Below are 25,657 nucleotides of genomic sequence, written 5' to 3' on the forward strand. Positions count from 1 at the left end.
ATGGCTGTTGTTATACTTCCGGTGCTACAGCTAAGAACGAGCCAGAAACGTCTGTTCTTTATCTATGAGTCAATGGAATATGATGTTGTGAAGGTGGACGTCATTGTTAACGTCGATGAATGCTCCCGCCTCATGCTTCCTCGAAAAGTAGGAACTATTTTCCATTCGTGTTGAACCACTCATAATAATCATTCGTAACTGAGTAATGGTCCACATAAATGGGTTCTATACGGGGAATGCGCCCACGTCGATTCTCCCATATCATTACCCACTTAATGTGCTTCAACAGACAATCGATTTTTTTTGTCCCGTCTATCGATGATATGTAAATCGTCGAGATTCTCAGGTGCTTCCAGAATAGATTGTACAAAACCAAATTGGTAGAGCACACGATCAGTAGGATGCCACTTGACAATAACATAACATATCAGAAGGACCACCGCCATCCAAACATCTAATGGGCTTCTTAAGTGATGTGGGATGCAAATCCTCATTTCTTCAGTAGAATAAGGAGCCCATTGAAACTAAAACAAATATATATAATTTTTTTATCAAAATAATATTTTAATTATATAATGATAATTAAAAGTATATAATAATATTTAAATATATACCTCTGTACCAGTTTTTTGATCAATGAGTAGCCTAATTTCTTCCAATTCATCAGGTAAATTCCGATGATCTTTTCTTGCACTTGACCACCTATTCAATGAAATAATTTTCATTATATACTCAATAAAATTATTTATATACTAAATTGAACTTACCTCAATAATAGTGGGAAGGCCAACAAATTTTTCACCACCGGACATAAAAAAAGGCATGTGATACCATGCCCAATACTGGAGAAAAAGGAGACATCCATCGATAGCATTTTTTCGATAGTTAGTAGCTCAACACTTTTCCCTATACATAAATGCCAAAATTGCGAAGCCCCAACTGAGTGTGCTAGCATGATGAAAATCTGTGAGGTGACGCAACCACATACAATGAACTTGGTTGCGCTATTTATCGGGCATCAGGATCCCTACTATGAGCTGTAATATGCAAGCTCGTGCATACATTTTAACATTTTAACAAACTAATTTAACATAATTCGACCACAGTTGAAATTAGACGGGACACCTCCAAGATACTCCTTGAACAATAAATGTCAATCACCATGCGCCACCCAAAAAATCACATCCCCATCTAGCAGAATCCCTAAATGCATGGAAACATCCTCCAGCGTAATTGTGCACTCTCCACACGGAAGATGGAATGTGTGTGTCTCTAGTCTCCACCTCTCAACCAATGCAGAAATAAGGTTGGATTCAAGGTTATAGTGCCCTTCATATTTTGCTACGTAACTGAATCCAACCTCAATTAAATACAATTATACACAAGTAGGTATCTCTAACTTAAGGTTACACATGAATTAATAAAAAGTTAGTATAATAAAATAATATAGAAAATAAAATATAAAAAAATACTAAACAAATTAAATAAATAAAACATTAACAATAATTAAAATTAAAATATAATTTAAAATTGTTATCGTATCGGTAAAATGCCTCGAGATATGATTCCCACCTAAACGTAGCAAACCGCCTTCCATTTTATAACTGCAAAAATTAATAAAAAAGTTAGTATAATAAAATTTAATAAAATAGCAAATTATTAATTTATTATAATACAATAAAAATATTTTACATTATTAATAGAAAGATTGATACTCGGAAGAATTAGAGAATTTGAGATTTGAATGTGGTTTAGAGGTTGTATTTGGGGGAATAGGGGAAGGGGTATTTATAAGAAGAGGGGGTAGACGAGTTTCCCATAAATGTGGGAGGTGGACGGTTGGGATATTAAAGGAAAGGCATAGATAATGATCCACACCTTACGTACACATGTCAGAAACTCCTAAAAGGCGCGGATGTTGATCCGCGTCTATCTTGACGTAGCTCTAGCTTGGACAAAACCATGCAAAGGCGCGAATGGCGATCCGCGTCTTGTCGGAAAGGGTACTAGATCGATAATATTAAGAGAAAGAGTGTCTGACATGTAATTATTACCTGTACGGGTGATATTTCAATAATAACACCATATTTTAAAGTATCATAAGATAATTTTGATATTCAATAAATTTTATAATCAAGTGCATTTATTATGATTGTGGCAAATTTCAAAAGTTGATAGTTTTGACATTCCCTCCAAAATGTATAGAGCAATTGATTTGTCAAAAACAATATATTTAGTTCGAAAATATATAAATTTATCAGATCTGTCTATTTTATTGACACTGAAAGCATACAATTATCTACATATGAGAGAAGATCATGGAGATTGCCATTAATAAAATAGCATGTGGGGAGTTTAGTTGGGATGTAATATGGGCAAATAGTAGCTAAAGCTGCCATTTCAGAAGCTAACTGAAGTGAATATTTATAAACATCAGGTCGCATGAACAGAACAAGTACTAGAGACTGAATCCCATGTCCTAAGAAGAAACATTAGACGACAAGCTATTTACAGCCAAGTGACAAGGTTAACAACATAATCAATCTCTATGAGGTAACTTCGTATAATCTCTCGAAAAAAATAGGTAACACACTGGTAATCATCACCTTACTCCTCGATATAAAGGCATTAGGTCAGAAGTCCTCCATGTTATTTATGTTTTTGTATCTGACAACTGTCATTTCGGTGTCAAAATAAATTTATTTTTCTCAATTAATAAATAAGAAAATATGTAGTATAGAGAAATAAGGGTCGAATCCTCAGGGACTTAGAAAATCACAAATTTATGTTTGAATGATTTTTAACCAGGCGAAAAATATTAAAATAAGGGGAGTTTGCAATATGAGATTTAAATAGTAAAAACGAGTAAATAAATTAAAGCAATTAAAGTAAAAATAGGATGATGAAGATTGTGAATAAATATGGTAAAAATCGCCTCAAGCTTCGCTTTGATTCAATTTCCTTTAGATCATCGAATAAGATTTTCTCTTCGGGATTCACGTCGGTTACTTTGTCTACAAGGGCTATCCCCGTGACTCTATCTTGTATACCGAACACCTAAGGCAATCTTTGATTCCGGCTTCGATAATTGATTCTAACGACATCAATTTTCGTAGATCAATTATCGTTTAAGTTTGTAGCATCCGACTCGGATTGTTCCATCTATAACCGTCAATTCCGATCTCAATTCCCTCTTGGTGAAACTATCTCGCCAAGTGCGTTCCCAGGAAGTCGAATTGCTTTCTATAAGCCGAATCTTCCTCCCACACATTTAATCGCAACAACCTCTTGACTAAAGTCAATCTTTGATTTTGAAAATTGTTTTGATTTTGAAAAATAAGCGCAGAGATTGAGAGAGAGATTTCGAAGATATTAAGGGACCGTTTCAATTCTCCCGTTGGAATTGAATCATCGCGACAGCTCTCAGCTTTTGAAAAGTTTAGCTAAGCATGACAAAAGTCATACATAGCATTTTGAAAACAAAACTTGAAAATAAAAGAAAAAAGGGAAAAATTTGAAAAGTAAAAAAGAGAAAACTTTAATAAAACTAGAGAGAAAAGAAGAATGTAATTTGAGTGATTAGTTTAGGCTTACCCCATGTGGGTATTTATAGCCTCTCAAAGCCTAAAGGATAAACAAAGAAAATAATAAAATAATACAAAAGATAATTTTTTAAATTTAAATTCAAACTTAGACTAGTCTCCTAATGCAACTCTACTCGTCAATCTTCCAGAAGGCGTGCGGATGAAGTCTTCTAGAAACCATCGCTGACTGGACCTTCTAGAAACTACCACGTCAGACCGCCTCGTGCCCAGAGTCGTGCCCATGTCTCCAGCCGTGACCAAATAATAAAAAATGCAGAATTCCCTCGTTTTTTCACAAATTCTGGAAAGCAAGGACCTGTACAAAAATAAGTATAACACGACCAATTCAGCAGCAATAATTCCACAAAATCGAAGAAATAACAAACAAAGATTAACGATTTTTAACACTCATCAAATTTCCCCACACTTATCTCATGATTGTTCTCAAGTATGATTAATCAAACTAGTCAAAAACTTCATTAAACGTTCTTTTATCAAGTTTCACATTCAAGGAAGCAAAGGTAGAGACCACAATAACTATTCAAGTCAAGAAATCAATCAATTGAACATCACCAATTGGAGTAAGTCAAGTGCAATTGTAATATCCATTCATTCATTAATCTCAATGCTCATAACTCAACACCTTACCGGGATTCACTCAAATCACTCGATGTGTTTGGGGTAAAGAAACTCTCAATGTCAAAATTGACACGGTATTACCATAAGCCTGTAAGTAAATCAAATCTCCACTACTAATAAGAACAAAATGCATAAATCAAAGGGTATTTTATTGGTTGTAACATGGCTTAGGTAAAGGTGGGGAAAAGGCTAAAAATATGGCTAAAAATTCAAGGCAATGAACTAACAAATAATATCTCAACTCCATCAAAACATTAAGCGCAACAAGATAAAAAGACGATATCAAACAACAAATTTCTTGTCGAAATGCATTTTTTTCACACTTTTGTTGTTTTATTTTCCATTTTTTTCTTTCATGTCTTTTTTTTCTCTTTTTCTTTCGAACATCTCTTTGTTTTTCTTTTTTTTCGAACTGCTGTTTTTTTTTCTTCCTTTTTTCATTCAACATTTTTTTTCGATGTAGAATACAACGGTAAAATTATTCACTTGCCCTGAAAAAGGTAGAAAAGATGGATAAAATAAAAAGGCTCGAGTTTATAAATATGGTGAAAACAAGGAAATGAGAAAAGGCTCAAAAGTGGTTAACTAAGGGGGAAAATGCATGGGTAGGCTATTTTGTGGGGAAACGGAATGGTTAATCCTATGGTGCCCAAATCATCTTTAAGCATTATGGTCATGTTTAATCGCGACAGTATTTAACATGCAGGTTCTAGAATACCAATGCCAAATTTGACACACTCAATCAAACAAAATGAGAGCGAAAATGATATGATGGTAAAGGCTCAAATTTCACCAAATTGTTTCATGCATTGAGCTAATCACATTTCAACCATCGAAGTCATAGAATATCACAAAAACACCAACTTATCATAATTCATACTATTCGCTATCAAGAACATCCTAACTTGAATAATCATGTGTTCCCAAACAAGCATAGCATTCCAAAAATTTTCAACAAGACAAAGGCAATCAATGAAATTTTCGACAAATCCAACCAACACATACTAGCATCGAAACATAAAGATAATCAAAGGGAAATTCAATCCTACACTCTACTCCCCCTCACTTAAAGCGTTTTGCCTCAAAACGAAAATTAAAGTGCAAGAGAAAAAATTAGAGTACTTCTCGGATTTCATGTCGGTTTTGCGTGCGCACCGTCGTGGAGTAGAGAGGAGCGGGTGGCGTGTAAACTCGTTAGCAAAGGCGTAGGGGTTTAGTGATGCCGTTGGCGGTGAGGAGAAGAAGGGGCGACCGCTTTGCGTTTGTTTGGGGATAGCTATCGAGTTGATGGGTTTAAGTTTGGTTTCTGTCGTGGGGTGTCTGAATTAGAAGTAAATGAAGTTTTTGTTTTTTGTATGGATAAAGGGGAGTTTAAAAATTAAAATGTGATAGAGATAGGGATGGTGGGGTCTATAGAAAAAGGAAATTAAAAGAGAAGAGAGAATTGGGGAATGGTGGGCGGCAGAAAGATAACAAAAAGGGGAAAGAATTTTTCATATGGGTTTTGCTAACATGCGTTGACCTTCAAATGGTTGTGCTAACGTGCACCGTTTAATGAAATGGTGTGCACGGGTCTTTCCTTGTTCCACTGTTCTGCATTTTTTTACCACTGCTCCTGGGGTTCCGAAATTAGCACTATTCGACTGAAATTTCTATAATTCTTCGTCGTTTAAGTTTGAATAAAATTATTCGGTTCCTACAAAAATAAAAATTAAATTAAATTAAACATGCTTGAATGAATAAAAATAAAATGAAACAAAAAGTAAAGATAAAAATAAAAATATAACGGAATTGAAAATAATGGGTTACCTCCCATGAAGCGCTTTTGTTTAACGTCGTTAGCTCGACGACCTGATTCAGACTACAGGTTTCATGACAGACACTTCCACTTCATTCGCTTTTTCCAACTAAGAAATTCTTTATGAGAAATTAAAAAATTCTCATAAAGATTTCTTCGGATTTTTCCCAAATTAAAATTCTTGTCGAAAAGAATGTCCGTCAAAACATCTTTTTAACCAAAAATTGATTTCTTCAAACGATTCCTTGATGGTTTCGACATAATTTTTGGTGCCTATAAAAGGGAAAGTGAATCTTTAGTGTTTAAAGGAGTTAAGATCAAATTCGAATCAATAAATGAAATATTTTTCAACTCCCTTATGTCGTCTTTTTTATCATCCGATTCTTTGCATAAATAATCAACAAAGTTAGATTCATCATCAACATGTTTAATAATGCCAACAAAATTAATACTATGCATGTTATCCGGATATCTCATTGCTTTATAAACATCAAACTTTATGATCTCACCGTCGAATTCTATAGTAAGAATACCGCTTCGAACGTCAATTTTTGCATTTGCCGTGCTTAGAAAGGGACGACCGAGGAGGATCTCAGAACTAATGTTGCTACGATCATTTTTCATATCAATCACATAAAAATCAGCAGGAAAAATTAAGTTTTCTACCTCTACTTGAAATATTTTCTATGAGTCCTTCAGGATAAATAATTGATTTATCGGCTAGCTAAAGTGTAACTCTCGTCTCTTTCAAAGGCTTGGTGGAAATTAAATTATAGACGGAGAGAGGCATTACATTGATAGAGGCACCTAGATCGCACATAGCTCACTTGATTTTAATCTCACCAATTTTACAAGGTATTGAAAACATACATTGGTCTTTATACTTTGGTGGAAGCGGTCATTGGAAAACTGCTGAGACGTTCGCACCTAAATCCATTTTCTCGACCCCGGTAAGTTTTCTTTTAGTCGTACAAAGATCCTTCAAAAACCGGCAATACCTTGAAACTTTTCGGATAACCTCAATGAGAGGTATGTTAACTTCCACCTTCCGTAGTACGTCTAATATTTCATTTTCCTCGGCTTTTTTATCCTTTTTGACTAACCTCGATGGAAAAGGTGGTGGCACGTCATAGGGAGATGGCGTCAGATCGTCCATTTATTCTTCATCATTCTCTTTTTGGGATCCTGCGTCAGTAGTCTTCTTCTCTTTTTGGATTGCTTGGTCTAATGGAATTGGTGGCGCCACTACTGTACCACTCTGAAGAGTGATGGCACTGACGTTCTCCCTCAGCTTTACTTCAGTTTGAGACGGAAGCTTACCTTGTGATTCCATGCGACTTACGATTTGAGCCAGTTGGCTCATCTGCTTGTCTAACTCTTGTAAGTGGGCTTCGGTGCGATTCTGAAACTTTTCTTGCAAAAGCACTAACCTCTCGACAATTGATTCTAGTGATGTCTTCTGTGGCTGCTGTTGTGGTGGAGGTGGTCTCGATTGATAGCTTTGATTTGGTCTTGGGTTCTGAGCATAGCTGAAATTTGGATGATCCCTCCATCCTGGGTTTTATGTATTGACATAGGGATTTTGTTGCGTCATCTTGAATCAATGGACAACCGTCTGTCGGATGATCAGGTAATGCACATATTCCACATCTCGGTTTTGCCCTACCTTTCCTGAAACAAGAGAGTTTACGACTTCAGTTAGCTTATCGATTTTATTTTCTAAGGAAGATGAACTTATCTCATGAACCCTTCAAGAAGGTTCATTATTTGTGCGAAATTGTTGGGAATTTGCAGCCATTGTTGATATTAAGTTTCTAGCCTCAGTAGGAGTCATATTCACCAAGGCTCCACCGCTGGCAGCATCGATCATCTTCATTTCCAGGGGAGATAATCCTTCATAAAAGTATTGAAGGAGTGTTTGTTCAGTTAACCCATGTTGTGGGCAACTAGAACATAACTTCTTAAAACGGTCCTAGTAGTCGTAGAGTGACTCTCCATCAAGCTGCTTGATTCCAAGTATTCTCCTTTGTAATTCACTTACTTTTACCACAGGGAAAAATCTATCAAGAAAAAGACGAGTCATGTGAGCCCATGTAGTTACAGAATTAGGAGGAAGATAAAATAATCAATCCTTAGTCGACTAAGGAAAAAAGGAAAGCTCTAAGCTTTAGCTTCGATCTCCGGGTCGTACTCCACTAATATGCCTGGATTAGTCCTGGGGTCATAAATTAAAAGCAAACAAAAATTAGTAACTTTGGCAAAGTCTCCGGCAACGGTGCCAATTTGACAACTGTCGTTTCGGTGTCAAAATAAATTCCTTTTTCTCAATTAATAAATAAGGAAATACGTAGTATAGAGAAATAAGGGTCGAATCCTCAGGGACTTAGAAAATCACAAATTTATGTTTGAATGGTTTTTAACCAGGCAAAAAATAGTAAAATAGGGGGGTTTGCAATATGATATTTAAACAGTAAAAACGAGTAAATAAATTAAAGCAATTAAAGTAAAAATAGGATGATGAAGATTGTGAATAAATATGGTAAAAATCGCCTCAAGCTTCGCTTTGATTCAATTTCCTTTAGATCATCGAATAAGATTTTCTCTTCGGGATTCACGTCGGTAACTTTGTCTACAAGGGTTATCCCCGTGACTCTATCTTGTATACCGAACACCCAAGGCAATCTTTGATTTCAGCTTCGATAATTGATTCTAACGACATCAATTGCCGTAGATCAATTACCGTTTACGTTCATAGCGTCCGACTCTGACTGTTGATTCTATAACCGTCAATTCCGATCTCAATTCCCTCTTGGGGAATCTATCTTGCCAAGTGTGTTCCCAGGAAGTCGAATTGCTTTCTATAAGCCGAATCTTCCTCCCACACATTTAATCGCAACAACCTCTTGACCAAAGTCAATCTTTGATTTTGAAAACTGTTTTGATTTTGAAAAATAAGCGCAGAGATTGATAGAGATATTCCGAAGATATTAAGGGACCGTTTCAATTCTCCCGTTGGAATTGAATCATCACGACAGCTTTCGGCTTTTGAAAAGTTTAGCTAAGCATGACAAAAGTCATACTTAGCATTTTGAAAACAAAACTTGAAAATAAAAGAAAAAAGGGAAAAACTTGAAAAGTAAAAAGAGAAAACTTTAATAAAACTAGAGAGAAAAGAAGAATGTAATTTGAGTGATGAGTTTAGGCTTACACCAAGTGGGTATTTATAGTCTCTCAAAGCCTAAAGGATAAGCAAAGAAAATAATAAAATAATAAAAAAGATAATTTTTTAAATTAAATTCAAACTTAAACGTTCTAATGCAACTCTACTCGTCATCTTCCAGAAGGCGTGCGGATGAAGTCTTCTAGAACCGCCGCTGACTGGACCTTCTAGAAACTACCACGTCAGACCGCCTCGTGCCCAGAGTCGTGCCCATGTCTCCAGCCGTGACCAAATAATAAAAAATGCAGAATTCACCCATTTTGTCACAAATTCTGGAAAGTAAGGACCTATACAAAAATAAATATAACACGATCAATTCAACAATAATAATTCCACAAAATCGAAAAAATAACAATTAAAGATTAACGATTTTGAACACTCATCAGTATCCATCAATCTCCCTGAGACCTGTGTAGCCTCAACGGGCCAATAACCTATTGGGACAATTAATTTAGCCTCTTGTCTTAATAAGGGGAAAAAACTATATGAGCATGAAACAACCATGTGCTAAGCCAACCTTATCTTCACCTTGTAAATTGTGCACCTGTACGCTATTCATGTAACCTTCTTTCGTGGATTATTATTTGTATTATTTATAAGGTAAACTACACGGGTGACCATTAAACTATTGTCCATTTTTATTTTGATTATTGACGTTTTAATTTGATCACTCAAACAACCTAGCTATTCAAATGCTTCAATCTTATGGATTAATATTTGTATTATTTATAAGGTAAATTACACGGGTGACCATTAAACTATTGCCCATTTTTGTTTTGATCATTGACGTTTCAATTTGATCAATAAGACAACCTAGCTATTTAAATGCTTCAATCAAGCCACTAATCGTTAATTTTTAACGGAGGAGGTGATTTGTCGGTTAATAAAATTAGTATAATTATATACTTAATCCTCAATATTTATATATTCTATCAATTTAGTATTGATACTAAAATTAATTAAAACATACTTTAATCATATGATGATACATTTCACCAATAAATGTTAAAGGTTGTGTTGCTTGGGAGGTTCGAACCAAGAAAAGAGTTTTTGGACACATCTCAACCACTAGGCTAAAAATTCAGCTTGTTATATATTTGAAAACTTTTTTTATATATATTTTGATTTAGATTATTTAATATATATACATATATATATATTAAATTATTAAAACTAATCTAATAAATAAATTATATTTATAATATATATATATATATATATATATATATATATATATTAAATTATAGTTAATGCAAAAATTAAAAAAAATGAGTTTAATATTTTTATATTTTTAAATTAAATTATGTTTTTCTTTTTCACAATTATTTTTATACGGTTAATACAAAGTAAATGAGAAATAATTATAATTTTTTAAAATAAAATTAAGATTCAAATTATAAATTTGTTTTATGATTTAAATTGTTTTTGGGATCACAAAATGAATTTTTAATAAAATTTTACTTTTTAATACAATTCATATATAATTATCTAAAATTAATTGCCAAAAAATAATTTAATTTAAAAATATAAAACTAATAAATTCATTTTTTATTTTTAAATCTTGTACTTACTATAATTTAATATTATGCGTGTCTGTGTGCGTGTTAAATAGTACGAAATACAATATATAAAAGAGAGTACAAGCTAATGTCAAATTAATCATTCAATGTGTTCAGGTATACACATTGTCCCTAGTTCGAAACTCCATACTTAATTTTTTTAAAATAAAAATAAAATTATGATTAAATTGATAAAATTAGTAAGGATCGGAACCATAATTTCAACTTAAGAAAGTAAAGTATAATTTTCTAAAGTTGAGAGGCAATTTCATAATTATCTCATAAATATTTATATTTTATATATAAATTAAATCTAAACAAAATTTTGCTTGGTTGGGGGCCACATCCCCTCCCACTGCCTTAATAGGTTTGTCCATGTCGATGACTAAATTTAAAATTATGTCAATTATATTAATTGACACGTCACTATATCTCCATTAAAAATTAACGGCCAATGGTTTAATTAAATCATTTAAATAGTTGAGTGGTCTGATTTATCATATTGAAACATCGATGGTTAAAATAAAAATGAGCAATAGTTTATTGGTTACCCGTGTAGTTTATCCTTATTTATAAATTATAGATTTAGTATTTATATTTATAAAGGATTATGACAATTTTAGGAGCCTAAATTATACCTCAAATTGATTTTTGGTGCCTAAAGATTTTTGTTTACTAAAAATAGACACCAAAAGTTTTCAATGTTACACTTTTAGATGTCTAGACCGTAATGGTTGTTAAATTTGGTCGTTATTTAACACGTGTCACACATATAAAATTTCAAAGATAATTATTTTAAAAAGATACACTTTTAAGTGCCTAAAATATACATCAAATTGACTTTTGTTGCCTAAAGATTTTTTCATTAAAATAGGTTTATAACATTTTCTTTGTTACACTTTAGGTACCTACTGTTATATTTTTGATTTTTTAATAATAAAAATATTATTTTAAAATTAAAAAATTAAACCCACAATGTCGTCCCTCTCCCTCCTATCCTCCCACCTCCGACATTGAAGGATCACCACTGGCTAAGTTTTGTTTGGACTATGATGAGGAACTCAATGGTGGTGGTTGTGTAACATACGACCCACTATAACCGTCGAAATCATCAGAAAACAACAAAGCAAAACTTAGAAAATCGATGACCCTTCGCAACACTTTTTCACGATGTGTGGAGACTGAGTTTTGGTTACAACGGCGAGACGGTTTTGATGGTGTTAATGTTGACAACCACGGATTGACGGTGGCCAATCGACAGTGGGAATTTGAGTTTTTCTTTGTTTTTTAGTTATAATATTAATTTTTTTAAAAATTTTATATGCATGACACATGTTAGATAATAACCAAATTTAACGACTGCTACGATTTGGCACCTAAAAGTGTAACATTGAAAATGTTAAATACTTATTTTTAATGGAAAATTCTTTAGGCACCAAAAGTCAATTAGAGGTATAGTTTAGGCACCTAAAAGAGTATTAAGCCTTAAAAAAATAATGATAGACAACTAAAAGTGTAATGGAAAAAACATTACATACCTATTTTTAACGAAAAATTCTTTAGGTATCAAAAGTCAATTTAAGATATACTTTAGGCACCTAAAAATTTATTAAGTCATTTGGGAATTATGAAGTTGTTCAGTTAATAATTATCGTTATTTTGATAAAAAAAATTGAGATATTAGAGATTAAAATGTAAAAAAAGAAAGATAAAATGATTGTTTATACAAATATTGAAGGCTAATTTTTCATTATGCGTATAATGTTTCAAATAATTGAGTGACATGTAATGTAATTTACACCCAAATATTACGCTTACGTATATTATATAAATATATAGGATAAACTATGTATTTAGTCAACTAATTTTTTCTCCGATTTCATTTCGGTTACTTAACTATTTCCTAAATCATAATTAAATTTACGTTTTTGTTTTGTTTTGAACCCTTTTTGTTAAAAATAAAAAGAATTACTAACACAACATTATAATATTTTTTAATGATATGATATTATCTTATAACAACACGTCAGTATCATTGTTAATTTTTTAACGACTTACAATAAAAATGAAACAAAAGCGTGTTTATGTATAATTTTAAAAAAAAAGTTGAGCGAGTAAAATAAAATTGCAAGAATAGTTGGTGACTAAATATATAGTTTACCCAAATATATTGATTTGTGTTATATGAATTGTCTAGTGGTTGCTTTCAAAAGCATACATATTTTTTGTGCTCTTAAACTTCAACTATAAATACCTTAGCTAATTTATCTTCAAAATCATCCAAAAAGCTTTTAGTTCTCTCTCAAGTGTGTTTTGTAAATACCTGTAAATTTTTTTTTAGTAAAAGATTTGCAACAGTCCGGAGACGTAGGCAAAATTGACTGAACTCCGTTATCAATTTCGGGTATTATTTTTCCGCTTTTATTTCGCATTCTCACTAATCTGATTATAGGAAAATTACTCGGTACTCGATTATTTCCCAACAACTGGTATCAAAGCTTTTGGTTGTGAATTTTATCAATTTTTTTGTGAGGTTACTATTCATTACTATTCACATGAATAGTGAATTTCATGAATAGTAAACATTTTGTTAGCGATACGAATTTATCGATGGAGGTGTTCTAATACACGGTAGTTCGCAAGAATTGTCAGAAACAATCCAAACGAAGCCAAATTCTAGTGGGAGCGATGACTACAGACGAAGGGAAGGTGAAAATTGAAAAGTTTGATGGTGCGGACTTTGGCTTTTGGAAGATGCAGATTAAAGATTTTTTGTACAAGAAGAATCTATATCAACCTCTCTCAGGAAAGCAACCAGAAGGCATGAAGAATGAAGACTGAGCTCTTCTCGACAGACAAGCCCTCGGAGTTATCCGACTGACGTTATTCCACAATGTTGCTTTCAACATAGCAAAGGAAAAGACCACGATGGGTCTTATGGCGGCTCTCTCAAGTATAGATGAGAAGCCATCGGCCTTAAACAAAGTTCACTTGATGAGGCGATTATTCAATTTGCAGATGGCAGAATGGGCATCAGTGGCTCAACAACTAAATAAACTCAACACAATCACAACCCAGTTGAGTTCCGTGGGAATTGAATTCGATGATGAAGTTCAAGCTTTAATTCTCTCATCATCTCTACCAGACAGTTGGAATGCTACTGTTACAGCTGTCAACGGCTCGTCGGGAAACATCAAATTAAAATTTGATGATGTTCGGGATCTGGTATTAAGCGAAGAAATTCGAAGGAGAGAATCGGGTGAAGCATCAACCTCCTCAGCCTTGCACACGGAGTCCAAAGGGAGAACTTCATAAAGAAATTCAAACTGTGGCAGATACAGAACCAGAAGGGGGAAATTAAGAACGGGAAAGAAAGATTTTACCTGTTATAACTGCGACAATAAGGGACACTTTAAAAGAGATTGTCGAGCACCAAAGAAAAATGCAGGCGCACAGGAATCTGCCAACGTGACAGAGGAGACAGGTAATGCCATGATTCTAAGCGTCAACAATTCGGTTGAATCATGGATCTTGGATTCAGGGGCATCTTTCCACTCCACCCCATACCGAGAAATCATGGAGAAGCCATGATTCTAAGCGTCAACAGTCCGATTGAATCATGGATCTTGGATGCAGAGGCATCTTTCCACTCTACCCCATGCCGAGAAATCATGGAGAACTGTGTCAGTAGTGATTTTTGGGAAGGTTCATCTAGCTGATGATGAAACCTTGAAGATTGTAGGAAAATGAGACATCCGATTAAAGTTGCCAAACCAGACCACCTGGAAGCTGAAAGGAGTAAGACATATTCCTAGCCTCAAAAGAAATTTGATTTCTGTAGGACAGCTTGATAGAGAAGGATATAGTACAACCTTTTCAGGCTATGAATGGAAGATTACCAAATGAGCACTCGTCATTGCTCGTGGTAAGAAGACTGGTACTCTCTGTGTAACCTCAAATTTAGAGAATATCATTGCTGCAGCAGATGGTGATGGAAAATCAAACCTATGGCACCAAAGGCTTGGCCATATGAGCGAGAAAGGGAGAAGCATAATTTCAGCAAAAGGGTGTTTTATTGAAATTAAAAATGGGTTAATTACATTTTAGCCACTATACACTTTAGGGTATTTACAAGATTAGTCCTTAAGTTTCAACTATAAATACCCTAGCTCATTTAGCTTCAAAATCATCCCAAAATCTTCTAGTTCTCTCTCAAGTGTGTTTTGTAAACACTTGTAAATTTTCTCTTTAGTAAAAGATCTGCAGCAATCCGGAGACGTAGGCAAAATTGGTTGAACTCCGTTATCAATTTCGAGTTTTATTTTTCCGCTTTTATTTCGCATTCTCACTAATACGGCTATAGGGAAATTACTCGGTACTCGGTTATTTCCTAACAACTGGTAATCAGAGCTTTTGGTTGTGAATTTTGTCAATTTTTTGCGAGGTTACTATTTATTACTATTCACATGAATAGTGAATTTCGTGAACAGTAAAATTTTTGTCGGCGATACAAATTTGTCGACGGAGGTATTCTAATACACGGTGGTTCGCAAGAATTGTCAGAAACAATCCAAACGAAGTCGGATTCTAGTGGGAGCGATAGTTGTAAACGAAGGGAAGGTGAAAACTGAAAAGTTCGATAGTGCGGACTTTGGCTTTTGGAAGATGCAGATTGAAGATTTTATGTACCAGAAAAATCTATATCAACCTCTCTCAGGAAAGCAACCAGAGGGCATGAAGAATGAAGACTGAGCTCTTCTCGACAGACAAGCCCTAGGAGTTATCCGACTGACGTTATCCCGCAATGTTGCTTTCAACATAGCAAAGGAAAAAACCACAGCGTGCCTTATGGCGACTCTCTCTAGTATGTATGAGAAGCCATCGGCCTCAAACAAAGTTCACTTGATGAGGTGATTATTCAATTTGCAGATGGCGGAAGGGGCATCAGTGGCTCAACACCTGAATGAACTCAACACAATCATAATCCAGTTGAGTTCGGTGGAAATTGAATTCGATGATGAAGTTCGAGCTTTAATTCTCTCATCATCTCTACCAGACAGTTGGAATGCTACTGTTATAGCTGTCAGCAGCTCGTCGGGAAACATCAAATTAAAATTCAATGATGTTCGGGATCTGATATTAAGCGAAGAAATTCGACTGAGAGAATCAGGTGAAGCATCAACCTCCTCAGCCTTGCACACGGAGTCCAAAGGGAGAACTTCATAAAGAAATTCAAATCGTGGCAGAACCAGAACCAGAAGGGGAAAATCAAGAACGGGAAAGAAAGATTTTACCTGTTATAGCTGCGGTAATAAGGGTCACTTTAAAAGAGATTATCGAGCACCAAAGAAAAATACTGGCGCACAGGAATCTGCCAACGTGACAGAGGAGACATGTGATGCCATGATCTAAGCATCAACAGTCTGATTGAATCATGGATCTTGGATTCAGGGGAATCTTTCCACTCCACCCCATGCCGAGAAATCACGGAGAACTGTGTCAGTGATGATTTTAGGAAGGTTCATCTAGCTGATGATGAAACCTTGAAGATCATCGAAAAAGGAGACATCCGATTAAAGTTGCCAAACCAGACCACCTGGAAGCTAAAAGGAGTGAGACATATTCCTGGCCTCAAAAGAAATTTGATTTTTGTAGGACAGCTTGATGGAGAAGGATATAGTACAACCTTTCCAGGCTGTGAATGAAAGATTACCAAAAGAGCACTCGTCATTGCTCGTGGTAAGAAGACTGGTACTCTCTATGTAACCTCAAATTTAGAGAATATCATTGCTACAGCAGATGGTGATGGAAAATCAAACCTATGGCACCAAAGGCTTGACCATATGAGCGAGAAAGGGATGAAGACACTTTTGTCAAAAGGGAAGTTGTTGTATCTAAAGAATGTAGATGTCGGACTATGTGAAGATTGAATCTTTGACAAACAAAAGAAAGTCAGTTTTGCAAAGATTGGCAAGACACCCAAGGCAGGAAAGTTAGAGTTGGTTCATATTGATGTATGGGAACCATCTCCAGTTTCATCTCTTGCGGGCTCACTATATTATGTCACCTTCATCGATGATTCTACGAGGAAGGTGTGGGTTTATTTTCTGAAGAATAAATCAGAAGTCTTTGAAACATTCAGAAAATGGAAGGCCATGGTGGAAAATGAGACTGGTTTGAAACTCAAGCGGTTGAGGTCTGATAATGGAGGAGAGTACAGAAATAGTAGATTCAGAGATTTCTACACAAACAATGGGATCAAGATGGAGACAACAGTTTCCATGACACCGCAGTAGAATGGTGTAGCTGAGCGCATGAATAGAACTCTGAATGAACGTGCCAGAAGTATGAGGATACATGCCGGATTGCCCAAATTGCTATGGGCTGAAGCCATCAACACTGCAGCTTACCTGATCAACCGTGGGCCCTCAGTTCCCTTGGATGGTGGAATACCAGAGGAAGCTTGGAGCAAAAAAGAAATAAACCTTTCACACTTAAGAGTGTTTGGTTGTATTTCTTATGTACACATAAATTCTGCTGACAGAAGTAAACTTGACGCCAAGTCCAACAAATGTGTCTTTGTTGGTTATGGTGGTGATGAGTTTGGTTACCGATTTTGGGACTACGAAAATCGAAAGATCATCAAAAGTAGAGATGTCATTTTCAATGAGAATGTGATGTGCAAAGACAGGTCAACTATAGAATCAAGTAGCTCCAATACCGAAGCTGAAACAAAGGAATTTGCTAAGTTTGAGGAGATTTCTAGAAATGATGTTCAGATCAGTCCTAAAGCAGTTCAAGAAGAACCAGGCACACCAGAACTAAGACGCTCCTCCAGAATTCCTAAACCAACCCAGCGTTATTCGTCTTTTTTGCACTACTTGTTGCTGACTGACAATGGTGAACCAGAGTCCTGTGATGAAGCAATGCAGGTGGAGGATTCATTCAAGTGGGAGTCTTCCATGAAAGATGAGATGGACTCGCTTTTGTCAAATCAGACGTGAGAATTAGCTGAATTACCACCAGGCAAGAAAACGCTCCACAACAAGTAGATTTACAGGATCAAAGAAAAGCACGATGGGGCAAACGCTACAAAGCAAGATTGGTTGTCAAAGGTTTTCAGTAGAAAGAATGTATTAACTATAATGAAATTTTCTCTTCAGTCGTAAAACTGTCTACAATCAGACTGGTGTTGAAAATTATGGCTACAGAGAATTTACATATTGAGCAGTTAGATGTGAAGACAACTTTCCTTCACGGTGATTTGGAGGAAGAAATCTATATGAGGCAGCCAGAAGGCTTCATAGAGGCAGACAAGAAAAACCTGGTATGCAAGTTGAAGAAGAGCTTGTATGGTTTAAAACAAGCTCCTAGACATGTTGAGTCAATGGAAGGATTGTTGATTCTTGACTGCTCCATGGAAGTATCATGTATATATTTCAATTTAAGCTTCCACCTAAATGGTTTTCTTAAGTTGGTTTCTTTTCCTCTTTTCTTCCATTAATGTTATATCGAACTACATTACAAAGCAAGAGATGACCTTTTAGAAAATAAATTGAGCTCATGAGTATAACTTTGATCATCTGAAATATTGTCTTTATTATTACAATATTTGTGGATTGTCAGATTAAACAGCATGTAGGAACCCACTGTAGTGGAAAAATTGACCTCAATTCATTAAAAATGGTCAGATATTATAAAATAAGGTGTTGCTAGCCTTGGACTTTTAGATGTGCATAGTGGAAATAACCACTTGTAGTCTCAACTTTAGCATTTCCTGTGGAATGGCATAGTTTATTCTGGTCTTCAGGTTCATTTTTCAAATGGAAAACTTATCCCTAGACGCAGCTTAGATATTAGGGACTATTCAAAAATGGCTATTGTTGATTAACCTTTCAATGAAATGAGTTCTACAAAACAAACTCCTATTGATCAAGTAATTTTGGAAACTCCTCTTCATTGTGGAGGGCTAAGAAATAAGGGAAAGGCCAAAAGGGAGGGGGAGGGAGGAGAAGAGAAATTTTGAAATGAGTTCTGGAAGCAGGGATTCAAATAGCGGTTGCGGTAGCTTCGCGTTTGTCGCAATTGCATACATAACGGGCACTATTACGAGGATTACGGGTATCACGGTCATATAATAATAGTTTCGGAGGGCACCACTACATCTGTATTGTGGGCGCTATTGCGGTCGCGGACCGCTATTTAAATTCATGGCTGGAAGTGTATGTAGTTGTAAAAATAGGGTTTTCAAGATGGAAAGCTTTTATTTTATTCAAGATTCGCACATTAAAGAAAGAGAATACATGGGTTTTTTTATAAGAGATAAATAAGAGTTCTTAGTAAATAAGAAGTTGTCTTTCCTACAAACTAGGATATTAGAATTAGAGATAAAGTGGGAAACTAAGAGTTTAGACCTAACACAACTCACACCTCTCCTCAAGCTGGGGAGTAAATATTATAAAGACCCAATTTGGATGTAAATATTATAAAATAATCCTCGGAAGTGTCTTAGACAATACATCGGCTAGTTGATTTTGTGAAGAGACATTGTTTAGCTTTACAGTTCCGCAATTCACTTTCTCTGCAATGAAGTGTTTGTCGATCTCCACATGTTTTGTTCTATCGTGATGTACTGGATTATTCGCAATACTTATTGCCGACTTGCTATCACTCTGAAGTTCAAAGTAGTTTTTGTCGCACATCTCTAGTTCGGTTAGGAGCCTTTGTAACCAAACACCTTCACAGATCCCGAGTGCTGTCGCCCGATATTCTACTTCTGCACTACTTCTTGAAACTACTACTTGTTTCTTGCTTCTTTAAGTCACTAAGTTTCCCCAAACAAACGAACATTAACTTGTAGTTAATCTTCTATCAGTTAATTCTCTATCCCAGCTCGAATTCGTGAATTTTTTTACTATTCTATCTTCATGTTTTTTTTAAAATCAGCACATGTCCCGATGTCATCTTTAGATATCGTAAAATTCAATTTACTTCCTCCAAATTTCCTTCTATAGGATCATTCATGTATTGGCTCACAATACTAACAGAGTAGGCGATGTCTGGCCTAGTTAGGGATAGATAGATGAGCTTACCAACCAATCTTTGATATTGCTCCTTGTTTATTGGATTCCTGTCTTTTCTCAACTTTAGATTAACTTCCATGGGAGTGTTCGAGGTCTTGCAACTAGTCATTCCAGTCTTAGAGAGTAAGTCTAAAATGTACTTTCTTTGATTTATGACAATTTATTCTCTTGATCTTGCCACTTCCATGCCCAAAAAATATTTCAAGGTCCCTAAGTACTTGGTTTCGAATTCCTTTGCTAGTAACGTCTTTAATTTCTTGATTTCTATTAAGTCATCACTGTGATGATGATGTCATCAATGTAGACAATCAGGACCACCTTCTTATCTGGAGCAATTTTTACAAATAGAATGTGGTCAGACTAACATTGCTTAGTTATCGTGCAAAAGTACCTTAGTGAATCTTTTAAACCAAGCCCAAGGAGACTATTAGACCATATAAAGACTTCAACAACTTGCAAACTCGCTGATTTTCAGAGTGAATTTTTACTCCTGGTAGAACTCGCATATAGTCTTCTTCTTCAAGATTGCCGTTGAGGAATGCATTGTGACATCTAGCTGATGAAGTATCCAATCCTTATTTACAGCCAATGATAATAATACTCGTATCGAATTGATCTTTGCAACCGGAGAAAAAGTCTCTTGATAGTCTACTCCATGAGTCTGAGTAAACCTTTTTGCCACAAGTCTAGCCTTATACCGCTCAACAATGTCATCTGCCTTGTATTTCACAGTAAATACCCATTTGCAGCCAACTAGTTTCTTCTCTTTAGGAAGATCGACAATAACCCAAGTTTTGTTATTTTCAAGGGATGAAAGTTTTTCTTCTACTGCCTTCTTCCACTCGAGACTTTTTAATGCTTCTTCTATAGTCTCTAGAATGCGAATGCTGTCAACCTGAGTTGTAAATGTCATAAAACTAGGCATTAGTTTACCATAAGCAATAAATTTATTGATATGATGAGTTGTACATCGTCGTACTCCTTTTCTTTGATTTATCGATAACTCACTAGTAACGATCAACATGCCCAAATTACTCTTATCATCATCTCCTTCATTTGTCAAGGAATTTAAACCTAGTTTTTGCTCTTGATAATATATAGGCTGGGTAATGGGTTGTGGGACTAGTTTGGGTCATCGTTTGTAGGAAGGGAGATCATTAAGGGGTGATGTAAATGATCTTGGTGTTTTAGGAGATTTGGTTGGGTTAAGGGTTTGATTTTCAACATCGAATATGATGGTGTTAGGTGTCGGTTCAGTGGTGGTAGGTGTAGTAGGAGATAGAGTGATGGGTAGTTCAATATTAATAGGAAACAATTGAAATTCATACTCATTCTCCCCCTAGATTTCATGTTTTGAGAAGAAGGATTTATGTTCTTGGAAAGTGACATCCATAGAAATGAAGAACTTTTTGGTAGAAGAAAGAGATAACATCGATAAACTTTCTGGAGAGACGAGTATCCAACAAAGACACATCGGATTGCTCGAGGATCAAGCTTAAATTTGTTGTGGTTATGATCATGGACAAAGGACGTACAACCAAAGACACGAAGAGGAACAGATGTGGTGAAAGGATTGAAATGAGGAAAATATCGTGAAAGAATACCTCGAGGACATTTAAAGGCAATAATTTTACTAGGCCACAATTAATAAGAAAAATTACAGTTAATAGAGCCTCACCCTAAAGGTATTTAGGAACGTGAGTAGAAAAAATGAGTGCTTGGGTTACCTCAAGAAAATGACGGTTTTTACGTTCGACTACCCCATTATGTTGAGGAGTGTCGACACAAGAAGTGATATGGATGATTCTTTTTTCCTAAAATAAAGAACCCAACAAGTGAGAGAAATATTCACTACCATTTTTAGACTTAAAGATGCCAATAGAACTCTAAATTTGTGTTTCAATCATTGAATGAAAACATTTAAAAATGTCAGTGGCTTCAGATTTTTCACTCATAAGAAAAGTCCATATAATACGAGAATGATCATCAATAAAGGAAACAAACCAACGAACCTCATTTAAGCCTTTGACACGTGAAAGTCCCCAAATGTCACAAAGGATTAATGAAAACGGTTTAGGCGAGCGAGATGGAGAATGAGGGTATGAACTGTGAATATGCTTGGTAAGAGGACAAATATCACAAGAAAAAGATACAGGATTTTAGTTAATGAAAAGTTTGGGAAACAATTTTGCAAGGTAACTAAAACTAGGATGACCTAACCTAAAGTGTCAGAAGACAATTTCGACAGACACGTCATTAGGGGATATGAAAACAAAGGAAGATATAACAGGCGGGTGTACTCGGGTTGGAATGATAGGAGGGGCTTCAAGGATGTAAAGTCCACCATGACGCCTAGCATTACTAATCACTATCCCAAGTTCAAATCCTAAAATTCACTAAAATCAGAGTTAAAACGAGAAGTGTAGTCCAAATCCACAAACAATTTACTAACCGAAAGAAGATTGCAAGTCAAATTCGGAACGTAGAGAACATTAGATAAAACAATGTGGCGATTAAGGTGAATCGAGCCACTGCCCACAATAGGCGAGAGAGAACCATCGATTGTGTGGACGGTGCAAGAGGAACCGTCTTTCTGAAAACTTTGAAAAATATTGAAATTGCCCATCATATGATCACTTGCTCCTGAATCAACAATCCAAGACACAAAACCCGGTGAAGGAGATAATGGGGCAAAGTCGAGACTACCTTCGTGGACAGAACACTCCTGTTTGCGCTTGGAAGCGCACATGTGAAGTTGTTGGAACATCGAAGGTCCACTATGATATGACAGCTCAATTTTCGTATTATTTCATATACACCGGCCACAATTCATATTTAATTAGATCAACTTTAAGGTTCACAAGAATGGCATCAAGAAACCCAAGAGGCACCGCCACACTTTCACCAAAGGGATGGATCCAAAGTTCTTAAGGAACTAGAGTTATGCGAGGAAGCACAACAAGAAGAGTGGAGAGTCTGCCACTGAAGAAAGGTGCAAGAGTGGTGGAGTTTACAAAACTTTTTTTTTTGGGTTTAATAATATTGAGAAGAGGAGAGGGCAGTAAGGATCTAACCTAAATTGATACCATGTAAAACTAGGGTTTTCAAGAAGGAAAGCTTTTATTTTATTCAAGATTCACACATTAAAGAAAGAGAATACAAGGTTTTTTTTATAAGAGATAGATAAGAGTTCTAAGTAAATCAGAAGTTGTATTTCCTACAAACTAGGATATTAGAATTAGAGATAAAGTGGGAAACTCAGAGTTTAAACCTAACACAACTCACAGTTTCATTTTTATCTTTCCATATTTGTTTCGATACTGATCTATTCAAAATTTTGAGAACATCTGTCACTCACTTGAAAGGAAGCCACTAGTTCTGCATAAAACTTGAAACTTGGTTTAGGTAATTAAAATGCATCCAGTTTGTAAAATTATGAGAAATGGTTTGATTCTTTCTAGAAACAGTGTAGGTCCAGCGCCGTGTGAACTATGAAGAAGCTGGAGGGTTCTAGTTTGATATTGAATAATCTTTTTAAAGGTTTTTCATGTATGTGTTTGAGCATGCAAAACTACGTTCATGTGTGTACTATTATGCTATTTGGGAGAATCTGGACTATCATACAATGTGGCTCCAACTGTTCTCTTTTCTTTTAGTATCCATGACTGAATCCGAGTAATGTAGCTATCATATACCAAACAGAATAATTCTCTCGAATTGGTTGCAGTTTTTTTTGAAATGTGGCATCTTGAGTTGATCACTGGATTGGTTGTGCTAATTTCTTCATGCTGGTATATACTATTGAAGACATGGCCTAATTTTTCCGAGTCAAGTGAAACAGCCAATAAGCAGGTAGGTTATCCTGCTCACTCTCATGCATTGGTCTTTACCCTGACTCCTAGCTGGTTCACTGTTGAATGGGTGAACAAAATGTCAATTACCTAGTACACCTACCGAAATTGATTAAATTTGGTTCATTTGGCTCAGTTTGGTCAGTCTTTACTCTATATGGTCTGATAGTTTTGTTTTAATATGTTTATTTGATCGATTTTCAATTTATTGATAGTTGAGATGATATAATGATTCAAATATGATTTTAAGAACATATACTGATCTTTTGACTCTTTTTTTTTAACTTCAAAAACTTATTCCTCCCTTTTGCAGGTCCTTTCTTCACTACAACCTTATGATTACTTGGTTGTTGCATTTTTGCCTGGGATGAGTGAGGTAACTGAAAAGCTGTTTCTGATTCCTGTCAACTCTTCTGTTTTTTCATATTCAGATTTGTGATTTACCTTACTAACCCATATGCATGATGTCTAGGAACTCCTTTTTCGTGGTGCACTTCTTCCGGTTTTTGGATTTGACTGGAAGAGTGTGCTGGTTGTTAGCACATCTTTTTGGTGTTTTACACTTGGGCAATGGGAGAAAGTATTCATTTGCAGTATGGTATATGCTTCTAACATCTTACTGATTCCTATGTTGCTCCAACACATCTTTTTTCTTGAAGTATTCATTTGACTGGATTTGGGATATGAGGATAACCTCCAAGGACCCTCCAAATATATGGAAAAATTAGAAAATTTTGACCATACCCATGTCAGACACATATCCTTATCTGACACTCATACCCGAATACCCGAGTCCAAGGAGCTTAGGTTAATTTAGTGTTAGATATTATAATTCTTTTCAGTGCAAATCAACATCATGAATTGATCAGAATATATTTTTAAATACTGATGTGGCATTGACTTGACACACAACAAATTCGTCTTGGTCAACTAAGCCATGTTAGCATTTTATGTAATGGTTTTAGTCTATTAGGTAAACCTGTTTGACTGAAATAAAGTTTAGGTCAGGAATATCTTTTTCTTTAGGTCCCAAATTGTTAAAATTTATCAGGGTTCAATTTACATATCAACCCTATCTTCCACAATTGCTACAAATAAGCAGAAAAAATTGAGAACCGAGGCTTGCGGACGTTTTCTCATTTTGGCTGTCTTAGAATAATGTTACTCCTATGTTACACTGATTCAAGTATTAGTTTGACCTGATTATACTTTGATTTCTTTGAAGTTTTTCCTTTCATTTGAAGGATCCTTAGAAGCTCATATCCCCATGCCTATATGTTGAACATATGTGCTTGATATGGATATTTCAACGAAAACAAAAAGTTGGAATAGCATATGTTACACTTTAGTCTTCTTTTTTACCAAGTTTGTATGATCATATCATTTAGGTGATGTTGTATGTTGTAGGGCAACTTTTGTTGGGATTGTGTATGGTTATGCAACAATCATATCTTCTAGCCTTATCCTTCCCATGGCTTCCCATGCACTGAACAACCTTGTTGGAGGACTTCTTTGGCGCTACATACTTCAAAGCCTTTGACTGAGAATTAGATGCCATTTTGGGGTACACTGTATGTGTTAGATATAGGTACGTGTTGAATATAAGGTACACTGTCTTGAATATAAGGTATAGGTATGTGTTAGATATGCCCTACATATCTTCTAGTCAAGTTGGTACACTGTCTTGAATATAAGGTATAGGTACGTGTTAGATATGAATATGTTTTGATACGGTATTCATCATCGAATGTATATAATTTATTAATGAAAGCATTCCGTACCGTGTATGTGTGTCGTGTTTTTATTTGTTTCTTTTATTGCATTATAAAAAGGAGACGTGTGGCATGAAGAAGCACATTGAATCATGTTTTTTTTGTGGTGATATGCTTTCGTCTTCATCTCATTGACACAATGAGTGGCCTT

At 35.3% G+C, this 25,657-nt stretch overlaps 1 pseudogene; it reads left to right on the plus strand.

Moving 5' to 3' along the window:
* Nucleotides 1-25,297, plus strand: LOC120138760 (annotated as a pseudogene).
* The last annotated feature ends 360 nt before the right edge of the window (nucleotides 25,298-25,657 follow it).

The sequence above is a fragment of the Hibiscus syriacus genome, unplaced genomic scaffold, assembly GCF_006381635.1.
Source record: "Hibiscus syriacus cultivar Baekdansim isolate YM2019G1 unplaced genomic scaffold, ASM638163v2 tig00002237_pilon, whole genome shotgun sequence".
NCBI lineage: Eukaryota > Viridiplantae > Streptophyta > Magnoliopsida > Malvales > Malvaceae > Hibiscus > Hibiscus syriacus.